At 44.1% G+C, this 16,977-nt stretch overlaps 1 protein-coding gene across 5 annotated transcripts in view; it reads right to left on the reverse strand.

Moving 5' to 3' along the window:
- LOC135386337 (protein roadkill-like) overlaps positions 1 to 16,977 on the reverse strand; it is a 144,774-nt gene that overhangs the window by 32,077 nt on the left and 95,720 nt on the right. Inside the window, exon 1 of one of the 5 annotated variants that reach the window (XM_064616190.1) lies at positions 12,875 to 13,184. The exons of the other annotated variants lie outside the window; for them this stretch is intronic. The gene's annotated coding sequence lies outside the window, so the exon portion shown is untranslated. Of the gene's footprint in view, positions 1 to 12,874; positions 13,185 to 16,977 lie in introns of those variants that run through there. 5 annotated transcript variants of the gene reach the window in all.

Below are 16,977 nucleotides of genomic sequence, written 5' to 3' on the forward strand. Positions count from 1 at the left end.
AGTACGGTCGTGTAAGCGCGTATGTCAGATTATCGGGGGTCATATTAACGAGGGTTCACTGTACAGTGAACCCTCGTTATTATGACCATGGTCGTTCCCGACAATTTTGGTCATAATGCGGAATTGTCATATTAACGGGGGGTGATTTGCAGAGGTTTTCACTGCATTGTTCCCCGGGAGTACGGTCGTGAAAGCGCGTATGTCAGATTATCGGGGGTCATATTAACGAGGGTTCACTGTATATGTAAACTTCGCTCAGAAGCAAAAAGCTCTTGCCACGTAACATTTTCGCCACAAACGCAATGATATACGCGTTCGTACACTCTTAAAAAAAGGGGTGTACTTTAACTCCTTTTTTTGCCACATATATAACGCCCTTTTGGAGAGTACAATTTTCTCTCAAAAGGGTGTATCCTCACTCGCTCAAGGGAGTAGCACAACACCTTTCTCCCTACTGGAGAGTAATATTACTACTCCCCGGCAGGGAGAAGGTGTTACGCTACTCCCTTGAGGGAGGGAGGAGACACCCTTTTGAGAGTAATTGTACTCTCCAAAAGGGTGTTATATATGTGGCAAGGAAATTAGTTAAAGAACACCCCCCTGTTTTTTTTTTTTCTTAAAGAGTGTAGGGCCTCGAAGGGCGAGTACCGTGTAGTAAAGCTCGTGTAATGCCTTTTGGGACAAAGAACGTTGCCGACTTTTCCCTTGAGTGCCAACTTGCACATCACAACCACACTCTAAATCTTTTCACACCTTTAGAGGTGTAATAGCGTGCATGGCGCACGCCTTTTTAGGTGTAATTTTGGTAACATCATAATGGAGCACGGTTTCGCACAAATTTTCTTTACTCGAGTGTTGTCTGTCCTCCAAAAATTTAGTCTTGCAACATCTCAACATTGTTCAACAGTATTGTAGACACTTGCGCGTGCTCGATTATCGATAGCGATGCATATATGCATTAGCTCGTACCTACGATATCCAAGACATAATGAAAGCAAGATTTGCACTGACACTTGATCTTTAGTAATGCTTTCCGAATTTTGTAAAATATCATACTGGAGATGCAATGTTACGCAACCAGATTGAATGTGCATAGCGCACACCTTTAAAGGTGTGAAAAAGTTTAAAGTGCAACACTCTGATACGATTTTATCGTAACGCGACATCTGACGTGCTTTTCCTTTCAACAGAAAACGGGCTAGCCAAATTTGCGTACTACAGAATGACAGCATCACGTACTGACCCCTCCAACGGGGTAAAACCGACGAAGCGGCCAAGAAGAGCTCACGAGTTTCGTGAGTAATTTCGAAAGGAAAATTTCGTCGGATTTCGCAATGGTTATACAAAGAAGAGCGCTTTACTGAAACGCTCTGGGGAAAGACACATGTGACATGTTTTGTACAATAGGCACGAAATTTTGGGCTCAAATCAGAGAGATAGCGCCGAAGTGCCCCCGATAAGAAACGCGTGACATTCCTTCCCTGGTTGCGATCTTCCAGGAAAGCAAAACTGCATACTATAGCGAGTTCCAGGAGATCGGAAGGTGTTACTGATAACGGTTCGGAAAACACGATAAGTCAATCACCCTGTTTCTTTGAAGCCGGTGACATCACATTGCTAAGCTTGGACGTTCTTCCTATGTGGTGAAAATGCTGGGTGCTTATCGTTGTTCCCTATCAGTTGCTGGCAGTGATGGCCACTAACTACTTCTACAGTAGTTTAACTATAACTACTAACTACTTTGCAATGGAGTAGTTTAACTAGTAGTTCAACTACTTTTCAGGGGAGGTAGTTAAAACTACTTCTTTAACTACTGCAATGTATTTGAACTACATCTCTAACTACTTAACGTTGTCCATCAACACCAATCCCATTCTACAGTGTTCTTGGACACCTAAATATGAATCACAAGCAGCGATAAAAGTGAAGATTTAGTACACATGCACGGCACAATTGCTCTGCACCTCCGTTCTCAACAAGCAAGTAGTTCAAGGTAAAAGTCAGAAGCACAATTGTGCCGTTAAGCTTGCGGCAAAATCGGAAGTAGTTGGCGCCTGCAGTAACCTAACTACCGTAGTTTACTACTCAAAATAGTAGTTTAACTAGTAGCTGCACACTACATTTCTGCAAGCAGTTGATAACTACTTTTTAACTACAATCAGGTCGTTTAACTACATGTAGTTAACTACAGGCCATCACTAGTTGCTGGTGCCTATCGGTTGTACTAAAGTGCTGGGTGAACTGCTGCTCCCTCATCGAGACAGCTCCCCGCCACTGGCGCCCCAAGACTACAGAGGACGCATGTGGAAGTAGAGCACGCGCGAGCTGTACTCGTTCGCGGCTCGACGGTACCCCCAGGAGTGATGAGTACCGTGAAAGCAACGGTGTGGGCGAGTTGGTACATACTGACGCGAAAAAATCGGCGCAGAGAAGGGACGTGAAGTAGACAAATGAAGCGCTGTCATTAGTACGAGTATCCGTTCTACTACGTCATCACACGGTATAGTAAACGTTGCTAACATTTGTACAAAATGCCCTCATTTCAGTACTTCTATGCAACAAGAACGCCGTTATACAATTTCCGAAAAAGGAGAAAGAAAAAGAAAAAAAGCGACCTACGACTTGGACCGTCAATAATGGGTTTAGGCCACGACCTACTAGATTATAACGACCACGTCACAATCCGAAAACCCTATGAGGAGCCTGTCCACACGATCCGCCAGGGGCGCTACTGATCGGCACAACACGATTGGACGATGGAAATTTGAATTCTGAACGCGCAGAAGCGTGTGTACGACTACCGTAGCAGACGACAGCGATAGCCCTTATGAAAACGCGTAGAATGATGATGATAATCAACCTCAGAATGAAACATCTGTGGAACGTCCACCGCTTGTACAGAAATACTAAGGTAAGCTGAAGTACAAAGTATTGTAGAAATTGAGGAAGCAATAACTGAGACGATCAGAAGCGCCACTATGGTGGCTAGATGAATATTGTCTGGTGTGAGGAGCGCCCACAGCTTCCTATCCGACGGAGCGGGACTCTTGCGGAAGACGGCCACCAGGAGCGCTGCTCCACGGATGTATGCTAGTTTCTGGGCGCTCTGGCTGGTCCCCGGGCGGAGTTCTTTCGCCGTGACATATCAGAGGGTGGGATAGCGACGCTGTCGCGTCTTTGAAGTGCTTTATTTTACTTTATCGTCGGCTGTGCACTGTTTCTGCGGAATGGTGAACCTTTAGCAGACTTCTGACGCCCCTGTGAAGAAAAAGCGGCGTGCAAAAACGAACAGAGCGCCGACCATCCGTCGTCGTACATGAACGAATTCAACAGGGGGGCCCACGCTACTATTCAGAAACACTCTTCAAGCTTGTCTCCAAACTTGAAGATACCTTCACAATGCTGTTTTCATATCATAAAGGGCATGCAGACAGCCTACTAGAGATATTGGCATGTGCTAGGGGCAGTGATGGTCAGTACTTGATGTATCAAGTACTCAAGTAGAACTTTAAGTACATTTCTGTGTACTTGTACTTTACTTTAAGTACATTTTAAACCGCGTACTTTGTACCGTACTTAAAGTACTTTTTTCCAAATACTTTCCCATCAAGTACACAAGTACACAAACTTGGGCTCCCGACAAAAAGTCACAAAAGAGTGTCAAAAATGCTCATCAAATGCCCATTACTGCTTTTAGTAGGATGCTGTACCAAGAGTCCGTCTGACATTTTACCAAAAAAGGGTTTTTGTGCTGTTAAATAGCATATTTGTTGAAGCAAATTTATTGTTGAGAGGCTTGGAACGTTGAAAAGGTATCAACACTTCTATGATTATGTAAAACGAATGGAATGCACAGACATCCCACATTATAATACTGCAACCGGCAGCTTCTTCCAATGCAGGGTTCTACGCTTTTTTATATTGTTTCGTTCATTGGCAACTAATAATCATTTTTTATCACAGTGTGTGATTGCATTACACGATGAACACTCTGAAAGACACACATGCTTTACTTTTTACATTTTACATTTTTTAATTGGTCACATGGATTAGATTGCTGCAGATCACAGTCGTATAAAAATCATGGCTTGCATTGTGTTTCATCATTTTTTTTATTTTCTTCGTATTCTTTTTTAAACATGTTGTATTTCAAAAAGCACCATGGAATGCCCAGAAATATATAATCTTCGTTGGCCTGTACTTTTTTCCCCCTTGAAATTTCCTAGCCTGTTATAGCAGAGGATTAGTACCGGAACGCCACACTGGGCAGGTGATCTTCGATCAGTCAGGGTATAATACATAATCACAGCCCAGATGACTCATTACCTATCTACATGTAACTGCAAATTATGTCATCTTATTAAGTCCATATTCACGGGTTAGCGCTGAACCTAGGACTTTATGACTTTAGAGCATTTGTCAAGAATGCTCGCTGAAGTTTTGCCAAACAAGCAAGACACATATACTAAACAGTGAAATGCAAAGTGATACAAATTAAATTCGCAATGTACATGATGAATACTTGAAGTACTTTGCCTAGTACTTTGTACTTTACTTGAAGTACATTTGGAATTGGGTACTTTGTACTGTACTTGAAGTACATTTGGAATTGGGTACTTTGTACTGTGCTTGAAGTACTAATGACGCCAGGTACTTGGTACTTTACTTTACTTATAATTTTGAGGTACTTTTCCCATCACTGACAAGGCGAAGCCGTGAGTATGTTGGCTGTCAAACCCATAGCGAATACCTCACAATGAACATTGTAAAATTCTATGCAGTGATGAGAATGCACTTCCCCGTACAGGGCATTAACCGTCCTCGCGCAGAGCGGAGCAAAAAACAGAAACTTTCAAAGGAGGCGCGTCTCCATCAGTGAATACACTTATGTGAGCATTCAGACTCGTGTACAGATGTTCTTTGTTTTCATTGTGTGCATATATATCATGATGAGGGGACGAAACAGGTTGTTGCTATTGCTGTGTATAATAAATATTGTTTTGACATTGCGGGGTTGAAATTTGGAGATGATCGTGTCTTCATTGACTGATAGGAAACTTTATACATCGAGGAACAAAAAGAAAGATTAACCGGCCTCGTTGCTGTGACATTCAAAAAAAAGAACTAAAAGTAAGAATGAACAAAGAAAAGTAACCTGATAAAAGAAAGAGATACAAAAGTTGAAAAGGAGGATTGCCATCAGCTTTGTGACGTCCAAGCTACGCATGGGACATACAAAGCTGAATACCTGTTCCTTTGCGTGCTTGAATAAGCGGTCTTCAATGTGTTTTAAGCTATTACCATTACTGTTTTGTTTTACATTGATATTTACCCCCCACCGTTCCATTCCTCCGCAAAACTTCTCGGCCACATGGGCGAAAATGGCCCGTTCAGCAGACGCGCTTCGGGAGCGTTCGGGAGAATCTTCGCATACATCCGTGTTGGCGCGCCACCTGACGGCGTCTTCCGCGAACGGGCCGCCTCGGCTGCGCCGCCCCTCACACCAGACAATATTCATCTAGCCACCATAGCGCCACCGCTACCTTCCAAAAATGCGGCGCATAGAAGGGGTGCGCCTGACATGGTCGTTATAATCTAGTAGGTCGTGGTTTAGGCAGAGTATCTGTGTATTCACATCGAGCGACATCCTCACGGAATATTCTAGTGGAAGAAAAAGCAAAACCACTGCTCATAGAGGCGAAGTTTCGTCCCGTGTTATGTGAGCATTCACACGGTGCAGAATATCGAGAGTGGCGTACCGCGTACTTAGCAGACGACGCTTCGCAGACGACACCGCCAGCGTCTTTCCTGTCGTCTGCTACGGAATATCTCGCGACTGTGTTGCAGGGTATTGCCCACGGTTAGCAGTGTACGTGAACACTGGACGTGGAGCGCTCGCGCTCAGAAAAGCTATGACGTATTTCGCGTCTTCCGTTTCTGCAGGGAATGTCGCTGGTGTGAGTACACGGTATGAATCACTTCTTGTCTGCCGATACACTATGTCAAAGAGCTAAAGAAAACGCGCCACGGCTTTCCATTATCCTTATCGCCGTCATAGTGCGTCATCCAGATAACGAATCGATGGAAAGGGCCGCTTTTTATGCGAAAGTAAACTAATTCCGCCGATGAGGCACATTCTGGGAGTGATTATGATGCACCACTTTGTGTTTTCGTTCCCTGCCTAGATCGCGCGCATGAGCACGAACTCAATCTCAAGTTGGCGCACGGGAGTGGGTCTGGACAAACTGCTGAGGTACGTCGTCACTCCTCACGACAGATCCCAGTTGGCTCGAGCCAACCTCAAGACCCCAGCTAGCAATGTGTTGCAAGTTGATCGGGTGCTGTCCCCCTCTCCCAGGAAAATTCGCAGTTTCGAAACCTCGGGACCATAGTCGCGATAAGCATTCGATAAAAAAAAGGACTTCCTACTAACCTGCGCAACCATCCGTGAAACTGAAAATTTTCGAGAGTCAAATTCATGACCGAAATTTTCGCGCGTCCTCGAAATTTACTGATTTCTTCGACCACCTATTTTCCTTGTCCTTCGGTAGGGGAAGCTCTTAATAGGATAAACAGCTTCAATTATGAATTTTTCTCTCGTCCGTCAACGCAGTGTCACATGACCGCCTGTCCTTTCTATTTGTTGCCGTGAGGCTACCAGAGAAAACAATCCTCAGCCTCTATTTTTCTTCTTCTTCTTCTCCAGCAGGACCTCGCGAGGGAGGGGGGCAAGCATCGCAAGAAAAGGCGTCACCCCTCCAGGGCAGAGCCAAGTCACAGTTCAAAGACCTCCCCCCAGCGCTCGTCAAGGTCAGTCTCATGACGCCATCTTTTTTAGGGGGTTAATTCGCGGGAGACACAACCCCTACAGAGTTGGCGTACGGAGTAAAACTAAAACATCATACATAAAATCGAAAGAAAATACATGTGAACAGAAAAAGAAATTGGGTTCGACCTTGAGGGGGGGGGGGGGGGGAGGTGGTCTTCCTCGCCGGTTTCTAAGAAATTGTTATTAGCGCATAACGGCACGTAGTTTCTAGAAATATCGTCCTTACTAATAACACTACCATATTAATAAGTAACTAATAAGCAGGGAATAAGCCAACCGAAGCCACCAAAATCACAGCGTAAAGCTCCGACATTAAAAGTAACATGGTTTTGATCGCTGCTTAGTTTTTTTTTATAATTCAGACTCGAGAGTTTATGTATTTCGTGTAGTCGATGAAGAACACGTTAAATAAGTTACATTTAAGAAGAAGTATAAATACGGGTATGCTTTCTCCTGAAAGTGAAATATTATTTAATTTGTTTTTCTTCAAAACAAAGATATCGAGTTCTGCTTCAAAACACTTTTCAAGAGAAGTGTTTTTGCACCCGACTTTTTAAATTCTTTTTTTTTTTTTTTTTGAGGAAGAATTATAATACCGGATGCCGGACAGTGCTTCATTTCGTTCCCATTTGTCAACATATCTTCTTTGCTAATGTGTTTTTTACTACAAGGTTCACTTCTGCATTCATATTTTTTTTTTTTTTTTTTGCATTAATAACCTATTATGTACGGCGTCTAACTTTTTTGTGGCTCTCCTTTATTTTCAATTATTATTTTTTGCTTTTTCTCGTAACCTCCAGGTTTGCGTCATGTTTGTAGATGTTCATATTATTTTGTCAATTTACCACTCCACTCCCTTACGTAAAGCCCGCAAGGGCATTTAAGGCGAAATAAATGAAATGAAATGAAGAAAATTCTGGATTCGTCCGATCTCTACTAGTAACTATAAGTAAATTTAATTGAACGCAACGAAGCCGTGCGGAGAGTCAGGTACATATATGCTTACAATACTTTGGAGAATTACAAATAGGTAAATACAGTGAAACTCCTTTATAGCGAACACCTTTTTAACGAAAATACCACTACAGCAAATTTTTTTTGCGGTCCCGCTGGAGCCTATAGGTGTAATAATGGACATCCTTTTTAACGAAAATTCCTTTACTGCGATTTTTTTTTGCTGTCCCCTGAGCTTCGTTGTAAAGGAGTTTGACTGTACAAAGACAAATACAACTGGAAGCAAAAAAAGCTATACCATAACGAACATTGCTCCATTCCTCTCTTCTCCAACCTATAAAGCGTGTACAGGAAGGGCTGCAATGTCGTTGCTGGGGCAACGCCTACTCGGCATAAATAAAACTCTCCTACCAAGGCCAGCGATATAGGAGAGTCCGCATTTCAGCCTTTCTTTACGGAGACGATTCAATGCTATAGGACATGGCGTCAGTGACGATACCTTCTTGCTGTTCGTGTACTTGAAGCTAGCGTAGCAGAGCTTGGAGATATTAGTTCCATATAGTTACGGAGTGACTTTTTCGGGTTAAACCCGATTCCGCCCGATATTTACCCCCCGAACGAAATCTGTAAAATTCGGGTTTAACCCGAATCTACCCGAAAACATCCGGGTCGCGTGGCACACTCATAAGCGTGCATTAAAATAAAGCTTGATAACATTGCTAAACATTACTTCCATGTTAAGACAAATTTTTATTAAACAAAAAAAATCACCCGAATACACCCGAATTCCTGACGACAGAATATGCCGTAACGGGATTTAACCCGAATACACCCGAATTTTCAAATGAAAAATACCACCCGATATTTACCCCCCGAATTTGGCCAAAAATAAAACCCGAAAAAGTCAGGCCATAGTTAGGGAGTGACTTTTTCGGGTTAAACCCGATTCCGCCAGGTTATTCCCCCCTCCCGAACTGACCTCCGACCAATTCGGGTTAAACCCGATTTCTCCCCGAATTCCAGTCACTATGAAATCGTCAAGCGACGTCTCCACTGGAGACGATCAAAGGTCGCCACGTGTGAACACGTGTAAGAATGGGTCCACTTACGTTCCCAGCAATACACCCGTGTGTGTCAACACTGTTTATATGCCTTCGGGGATTACCGCTGGAAGATCACGATCTCGCAAAAAAAGAAAAAGAAGAAGAACAAAAAAGGCACAATTACCGCCCGGTTTCCCGCCGAATTACAGATTTAAAAATAGCGCCCGATTTTTACCCCCCCCCCCCCCCCCCCCGAATCTGAAAAAGGCATTTAACCCGAAAAAGTCACTCCCCACATATTGTATACTATCATTGACAAACAACACGCGAATTGCCACGTTACGCGTTTAGAATATAGAAAACGTTTTATTCGTTTTTTCTCTCTCTCTCTCTCTCGCTTTGGCACCACAACCTTTCTGTAGTTGTTTACAAGTGTAGAAACATGGAGAGCTGGAAGGACGCCTCTTAGGCAGACTTCGTGGGCAGACGGAGAGGCTGCCGAAGAAGCCTCCCCGGCCGCGCAGTGGGCCGCTCCCTGCATCGATCTCAAACTTCGCATCTCTGAACACGAAAAATACAGTCGCAAGTTACTAAATATAGAAACTACTATTTACTGCTACGGGTTAAACTAACTTAGCTATACATGCCGTTACGTTTCAAGAAAGGAAACTCAAAAACTGAATTTCAGCATTTATATACTGTCCGACCGTAATCACATCGGATATCTGTTACAATTAAAGGGTGATTATATATATTTTACTCGAGTTGTTACCGGTGAGACTCCATCGCTTATGTCCAAGTCCAATAACGGGAGCGCTTGATGCAGAAGGTCGTTTCGAATGCGCATGCGCATATGTAGCAAAAAAAAAAAAAAAAAACACGAGGAACTTAATGACAACGACCTTTTCTAGTTACTACCACCAAAAGTAGTAACTTATTACGTAACTCTTCTGAGAACCGAAAAAAGTAGCTATATGGTATAGCCCCATTTCCAAGTTACGTGTAGCTTATAGTTACAAACCCCGCGAACTTGTAAGTCTCCGTAATGATGGTTTCATGAAGCCTTTAGCGGCGATTTATCCAGACTCCCTTCCCTGCACCCCCCAAAATCTGGAGAAGACCCTCTAAAATACTGCGAGATTGCGCAATATTTTGTCAAAAGCACGTAAATACACCCCCCTTGCGAAGCCCAGCATACCCTCCAAAGGAGGAAATTCTGGGTAAACCACTGGCCTTTAGTATGACGCGTGATCCCCATATTACAGACGGGAAATTTCCCCCAAGAGCTGCCACGATGGCTGCCCTTCAAATGCCCTGGAAATACGAACTTGAATCATGCTCCGACGGATCGCATTTCCATCGGGACCCAATTGTGTCGCGTAGGAGAGGAGAGACTAGCCTCGTGTTTTACATCACGGGAAAAAGAGACTAAACAACGACGGGCCTCACTCGAGGGCAATTAATCCACTGTGTAATCAATCAAGGGCAATTACTCGCTAGACCAGTGTTGTTTGGCGACGTAAAGGCACCCAGTCATCAGCTGCGCGTACGCAAGCATACGCAAAGGCGTTGCGTGCGCAGGAAAGTACCGTTGCTGACATTGCGCATGCATCGAACCCAAAGTAATGTTCGTGCGAACACAGTTTCTGAAATTTAGAGTGCGTACACAGGAAAACTCTTGTGCGCTCAGAACAACCTCGGGACCTGCAGTTTGGAACACCCACACGCAAAGACACGACACCAACGGATTGGCTTGGTTGCACTTGGCTTGCTTCGTTCTTCAAAGTAGACATTGTACAGCTTTTTACTTTATACGGTAGATGGTGCCACAACGGTTTGCGCGAGCGCTCGGTATAAAAATTGAGCGTGCCGCTAACTGCTAACGCACAGCATACGCAAGCGTCAAACTCACCAACTTGTACACAATGCTTTCACTCGAAGACAAGCGCCATTAAAAACAACACCTGACACGAGATTGTTCCTCAATACGTGTGTCCTATCGTGCATATATATATATGCAATTTATTCTCGTAACAACACAATAACGCGCTACATCACGGCGCTTATTCTGATCATCCCACGCCACCATCAGTCAAGAGAAGGTTGCCAATCAATCAGTCTGCACTGACGACTTATTGCGCACTGCGCAGAATAAACACGTCGCTATGACGACATCCTGATCACCGGACATTAGCCCCTTGAATGGGAAAAGAGCTATTAAGCGCGCATATACCCGCGGACATCAAATCGTTCGATTCCCTGATCTACTTATAGCGTTCCTATCCAGGAAGCAATGGTCATCTGGACGAGATCGGAATTGGATTGGAACCAGATCACCCGGCCACACACACACACTCAATAAAGGATCTTCCCTCCCACAAGGGCCGGGAGGTACTCCACGGAAAATTTCCGCCTATGATTACTTTACAACTCCGCGAAATAAGTGTGACAGCGGACAGACCAAGGATTTCCTACGCGTCCCCACTTCAGAGAGGGAACTCCCCCCAAAAAAACGTGAGTGAATACGCCATCATAAAGACTTTGCTGTTCACGGGCAGTAACAAACACTGAAATTACTGAAAACACCACCATGACGCAAAAACCAAGAGCGTTCACTTGGCTTCTGTATAACACAGAGTTCAAATAGAATTTTGCGTTATGGCCACCAGTCTGAGTGTGTAGTAGTTGGATCCCATTTTAATTGTACTTTAATACTCTAGTTCGACACTTTAAGTACGCTAATACATTCTTCCCGGTTTTTTTTTTTTTTTTTTTTTGTCACACCTTGCCCGGAGTAGTCGGCCTAACGTCGACTAAACGTCCTTCGAGAACAACAAAGAAACCGTCAAAACTATAAAAAAAAAGAAAAAGAAAACAGCGAATGAATGAAATCTGACTGAACCTGAGAGTTCTACTCACTCACCGCGACCGCGGTAACATTGTTGCGCGACTTGACTTTCTGCGCGTATCAACTGCCCCTATGCGCGGGGTCCGTGACCTTCACCCAGCTCAGAAGCCTTGAACCCGGACAAGGACAGGATATCGCCCTGTGACTGCTAATAGCTTTACAGTGGAGGTCGTCAGACTGATCAGTAATACCCCCTTTGAGACCCAGACTGGCATTGCGAATCTCACAAAGGTAAGACCCCGAGAGCGAAGGATGAATTTTTATGAAGTCAGAAGAGATTGATTCTGGTGGAAAGTACGCTCCATCTGAACCGGACACCCACGCACACAAAGTGTCTTTCACAAAAGACAGGTTTTCGAGAGAACTGTCACATTTTCAATAACGCTTCATTCCGGTGCGTCGCAATTAAAAAAATAAAATAAAATAGAGAAATACATTGTACGGTTTCCGAGCCCTCCATAAATGCACGGAAAACTACTCGTACCTGTTTCCTTTTATACAAAAGTCTATGATACGTATTACCTGGAAGGAACTATAGAAATAGGCACCACACACCTCACAAGTACCAGTAATCGATATATTGTATTATAAAGATGTCGGGTTATAATGGCCTTGCCTCGAGGTCCGTCCGACGGACCTCTAGACATAATACATTTAACAAACCTGCTCTCTGCATTGCTCACCGCTTGCTCTATTTAACGCCGACTGCAGACACCTATGGTTTCGAGAAAGGCTCGAAAAATCGATAGCGGGTCGAAAGGAGCTCATAAAACTTGTTACGCCAGACTAATTTGCCGAAAGAGGATGGCCGTTCTCTACACACGTTGCGCTGCATCAACAACACCTGGAGCAACGCCTTCTTAGAATACAAAGGAGCAGACAGACCTCCGGAAACATGAGATATGGTCTTCGCGAACGCAAGCTATGCGCGAAACATTTGTTCATGAACAAAACAACAAACCATCATGTATATACAAGATTTGTACCCCGGAGAGAACAAAGTCAGATCGCAATTCCATAAAGAGCGCATCTTTGCAGCATTTCCCTCGTGTGAGAGCGAGCAACACCCTCATACCCCCCACACACTTCAAGCAGACGTACACAGATCCGGAAAGTAGATCTAGATCATTTGTAGCTTACATTCCGCCGTTGTTGCGAAGGGACGAGATCACGGATCCTCTAGAGAACAACGCCACCGCACAACACTGAAGAACAAGCAAAGCTCGCGTCCGTTGTAGCGATTCCGCGGTACCCTGGTCGAGATACATGCTCGAAGACGACGTCACATTTCATGAAGCCTGTGTGGGGAATATAGCGCACGTCCCGATCCAACGCGGAAGATGGTGCACAATGAGAGCAGGGCAGACACAACGACCGCCAGAGACCAGCGACCGAGAATCCGCCCCGCGTCGCTGTTTCCTATTCGGCAGCTCGCCAAAGCAGCAGACAAGCGCACACAGTTCAATGCCTTCCGCGAAGCGGCGCCACAGTCGCACGGTCGCAAGAGGAGGAGGAGGAGGGGAGGGCATAGAGGAGGGAGGCGACGGTGGCGACGACGCAATCGGTTGCGGCGACTGGGGGAAACGAGGAAGACGATAAAAAAAAAAAAAAAGAGTGCTGCTGCTTCGTGCTGAGCAGGGCTCGGATCTCGGCATATTTTCATGTTCCGGACCCGGCCGTCAAGCAGCATTAAAATTCCTACAAAGTCATCGGTGAGACTACACAAAATATTGCAGATCATGTTCTCTCTCTTTCCTTTTTGTTGTTCCTTTTGTTGTTGTTCCTTTGATAATAATATAATAGTAATAAAAGAATAAAAATGGAAATTAATAAAAAATACACAAATAAAGCTACCGCCATCCATAGGGTAGAGTTGTTTGAAAGTGAGAAGGAGAGATGGAGACTGCCTTTAGACTCTGCTGCATTGCTGCTTGCGGTGGGTACAGTACTGGAGGACCTCGTGGGACCATTTGCGCAAAAATAATAATAATAATAATAATAATAATAAAGGAATAAAAATGGAAATAAATAATAAATAAATACATAAATAAAGCTACCGCCATCCATAGGGTAGAGCATCGCCCCTGGCGATAAAATACCTCGAATATCATCATCGCAATAAAGTTACTGTTTTTACTTAAAAATATAGAATAGGAAAGGTATAAAGACATGAACAGAAAAAAAAAAAAGCACCGTAGAACTGTATGTATACAGGTAACAGGAACATGTTATTTTCGTAGTGTTTACGTCCCCTATTTTACCCTGTCTCACCTCTGAATTGTGATGTCGCATTTTGTGCCATATCTGTTCAATACACAATAGACAAGTTCAATAATAGAGTAATAATAGACAGTAATATACATAATAATAAAAATATAATAATAATAAAAATACAGTAATAATAGAGTAATAATAGAGTCAGACAATAATAATAATAATAATTATTATTATCATTATTATTATTATTGTCTGACTCTCCGAGCTTTGGTAATTTTGATTTTTGCGTAAAGTGTACTTGGTGTGAGACAAATATTGTGTATTGAACAGATATGGCACAAAATGCGACATCACAATTCAGGGGTGAGACAGGGTAAAATAGGGGACATAAACACTATGCAAATAACATGTTCCTGTTACCTGTATACATAGTTCTACAGTGCTTTTTTTCTTCTTTTTATTATTATATAATATAATATAATATAATATAATATAATATAATTATATTAATTAATAATTATAATAATAATAATAATTATTATTATTAGGGTTTAACATCGCGACGGGGACGTCCTTCTTTCCAGCTCCTCAATTATCAGTCAGGTGCAGCAACCCATTACGCCGCGCTGGCACGACTGCCAGTAAGAGGCCGGGGTGAGGGAGGGAACATTCAGCCATTGCCCCGAGACCGAAAGGCTGCTCGGTATCCCGTTCGTGCGACCCTTACCGACCGAACCGACACTACCCGTGCACTGCACTTGGACCGGACGAATCGTGAGAGGCAGTGTCACCGGATCTTGCATGAAAAAAAAGCGATCAAGTATAGAGCTGTTGAAGACGATGCGACCTTTCCGAATTGAAGCAGACGCTTCATAGACTCCATGATAGGCAAGCCTGAGGAGCGATGGGCAAGAACACGTAAACAAACACAAACACGAAGGCTCAAAAACCAGCGAGACGTTTTTAATTGATAACAACGAACGTCATGAACATGTAGACGGTGAAGTCATGAAGTTCGTTGTTATCAATAGACGATTTGAAAAAGATGCTCGCGCCACCAAGCGCGCGGAGCAAAGCAGCATGGGAACTTTGAGGGACACTGTTCTGTCGTCTGCTACGGTTATGGTGTATCTCGGCTGACGCCGCTGCTGCGCACACCGGGAATGTTGTTGTTCTTCTTCTACCTCCGCCTCTGGCCGTCTCATAATGCTTGTAGGCGCTCTAAGTTCCCATGAGCCCTTGCGTGCCACAGGTGGCGCTTGCTTTTCTAAAAAGGTCTATTAAACGTCTTGCTGGTTTTGAGCCTTCGTGTTTGTGTTTGTTTACGTGTTCTTGCCCATCGCTCAGGCTTGCCTATCACGGAATTTATCCACCAGCTAGCCTGCATTTACGCCATTCTGTCAACGCTTCATAGACCGAGAGGAAACTTTGGTAACGATAATACGAGGCTTTAAGTCTCCAGACAACTACTACGAACAGACGGAGACAAAGATGGAGACAGATTTCCGTGACGTTATTCGTCCGGAAAGGCTACCGAAAAAAAGGCAAAAGAAAACATTGGCGGTAGTGTTCGAACCTGCTTGCATTGCCGAGAACGTTTGCCATTGCCCATGGAAATGCATGCAGCTCGAAAAAAAAATATCTTTATATAGTCTTTATCATATCTTTATCTTTATCTCTATCTTTATCTTTATAGTCTTTATCAGATAACGAGACCCCCGTCCAGGTTTTTATCGCTCGAATTAAAGCAGAAAAAGAAAAGACACTGTTCAAACACTGTTTTTCTTTTTTGTTTTCTTTTTTTTATTTCGCGTTAGCTGTAACTAAGCGCATTAACTGTGGCCACGAGCGGCATAGATACACCGTGTATTCACACGAGCGACATCCTCACGGAATATTCTAGTGGAACAAAAAGCAAAAGCACCGCTTACAGAGACGAATTTCCGCCCCGCGTTATGTGAGCATTCACATGGTGCGGAGTATTGGGACTGGCGTACTGCACATTTAGCAGACGACACTTAGCAGACGACACCGTCATCGTGTTTTTCTGTCGTCTGCTACGGAATATGTTGTGGCTGTGTAGCAGGATATTTCCCACGGTTAGCAGTGTATACGTGAAGACACGACGGTGAGCGCTCGCGGTCACGTGACAGCAGAAAGCTATGACGCTTTAGAGTCACTAAATAAGCTACGCTTCAGAGTATCGACACTGAGCCGCCATGTTGTTTCGGATGACCTCCAGCGTCATCCATTTAGCGCTCTTCGAAGTGTTGTCTTCTTCCACTGCTGAACTTCATCTTCATCTATTTCTACTGCCAAAATAGAGGTGGGGCTGGAGGTCATCGGAAACAACATGGCGGCTCTTTTTGCCTCAGTGTCGATACTCTGAAGCGTAGCTTATTTAGTGACTCTATGACGCTTTTCGCATCTTCCGCTTCTGGGGGAATGTCGCTCGTGTGAATACACGGACATGGACATAGAGAGAGAGAGAGAGAGAGAGAGAGAGAGAGAGAGAGAGAGAGAGAGAGAGAGATGGGACAGAAGGGTTAGTACGCGCCCTGTGCCCATATTCGCACGAAAAGTCAGCCGGAAAACCCAGCGAAAAACCTCAGACAAGCCCAGCCGCTGACGGGAGCCTCTGTATTCGGTGTTTTTCGATTAAAACCGAATGAAGGAAAATTTACCCTGCGTATGTTTTTCGGCGTTTTTTTCGATTAAAACCGACAAACGCAGAACCCTAGCGATAGCGTACAGTGTACAAAAACTCACTACGTCCAGAGGTTAAGTGGACACTGCCATTAAGACACAACAAAATCCCAACGGCGCTATAAGACATCAGCTGCTTGGCGATGTGAAAAGAGCTGCACACATCCAAGCAGGATACACGCCCACAAGACTCGGTGTTAATGACCGGACGGCGCAACTGCGAAAAAAAAAAAAAAGAGCGCGAACGCGGCTGTCGCAATTTCGAGAGTCACACTGAGGTTACCGGGGAGAGGTTGCAGTCATCGAGCGAAACGGGTTTT

This window comes from Ornithodoros turicata, chromosome 2 (genome assembly GCF_037126465.1).
Source record: "Ornithodoros turicata isolate Travis chromosome 2, ASM3712646v1, whole genome shotgun sequence".
Classification (NCBI taxonomy): domain Eukaryota; kingdom Metazoa; phylum Arthropoda; class Arachnida; order Ixodida; family Argasidae; genus Ornithodoros; species Ornithodoros turicata.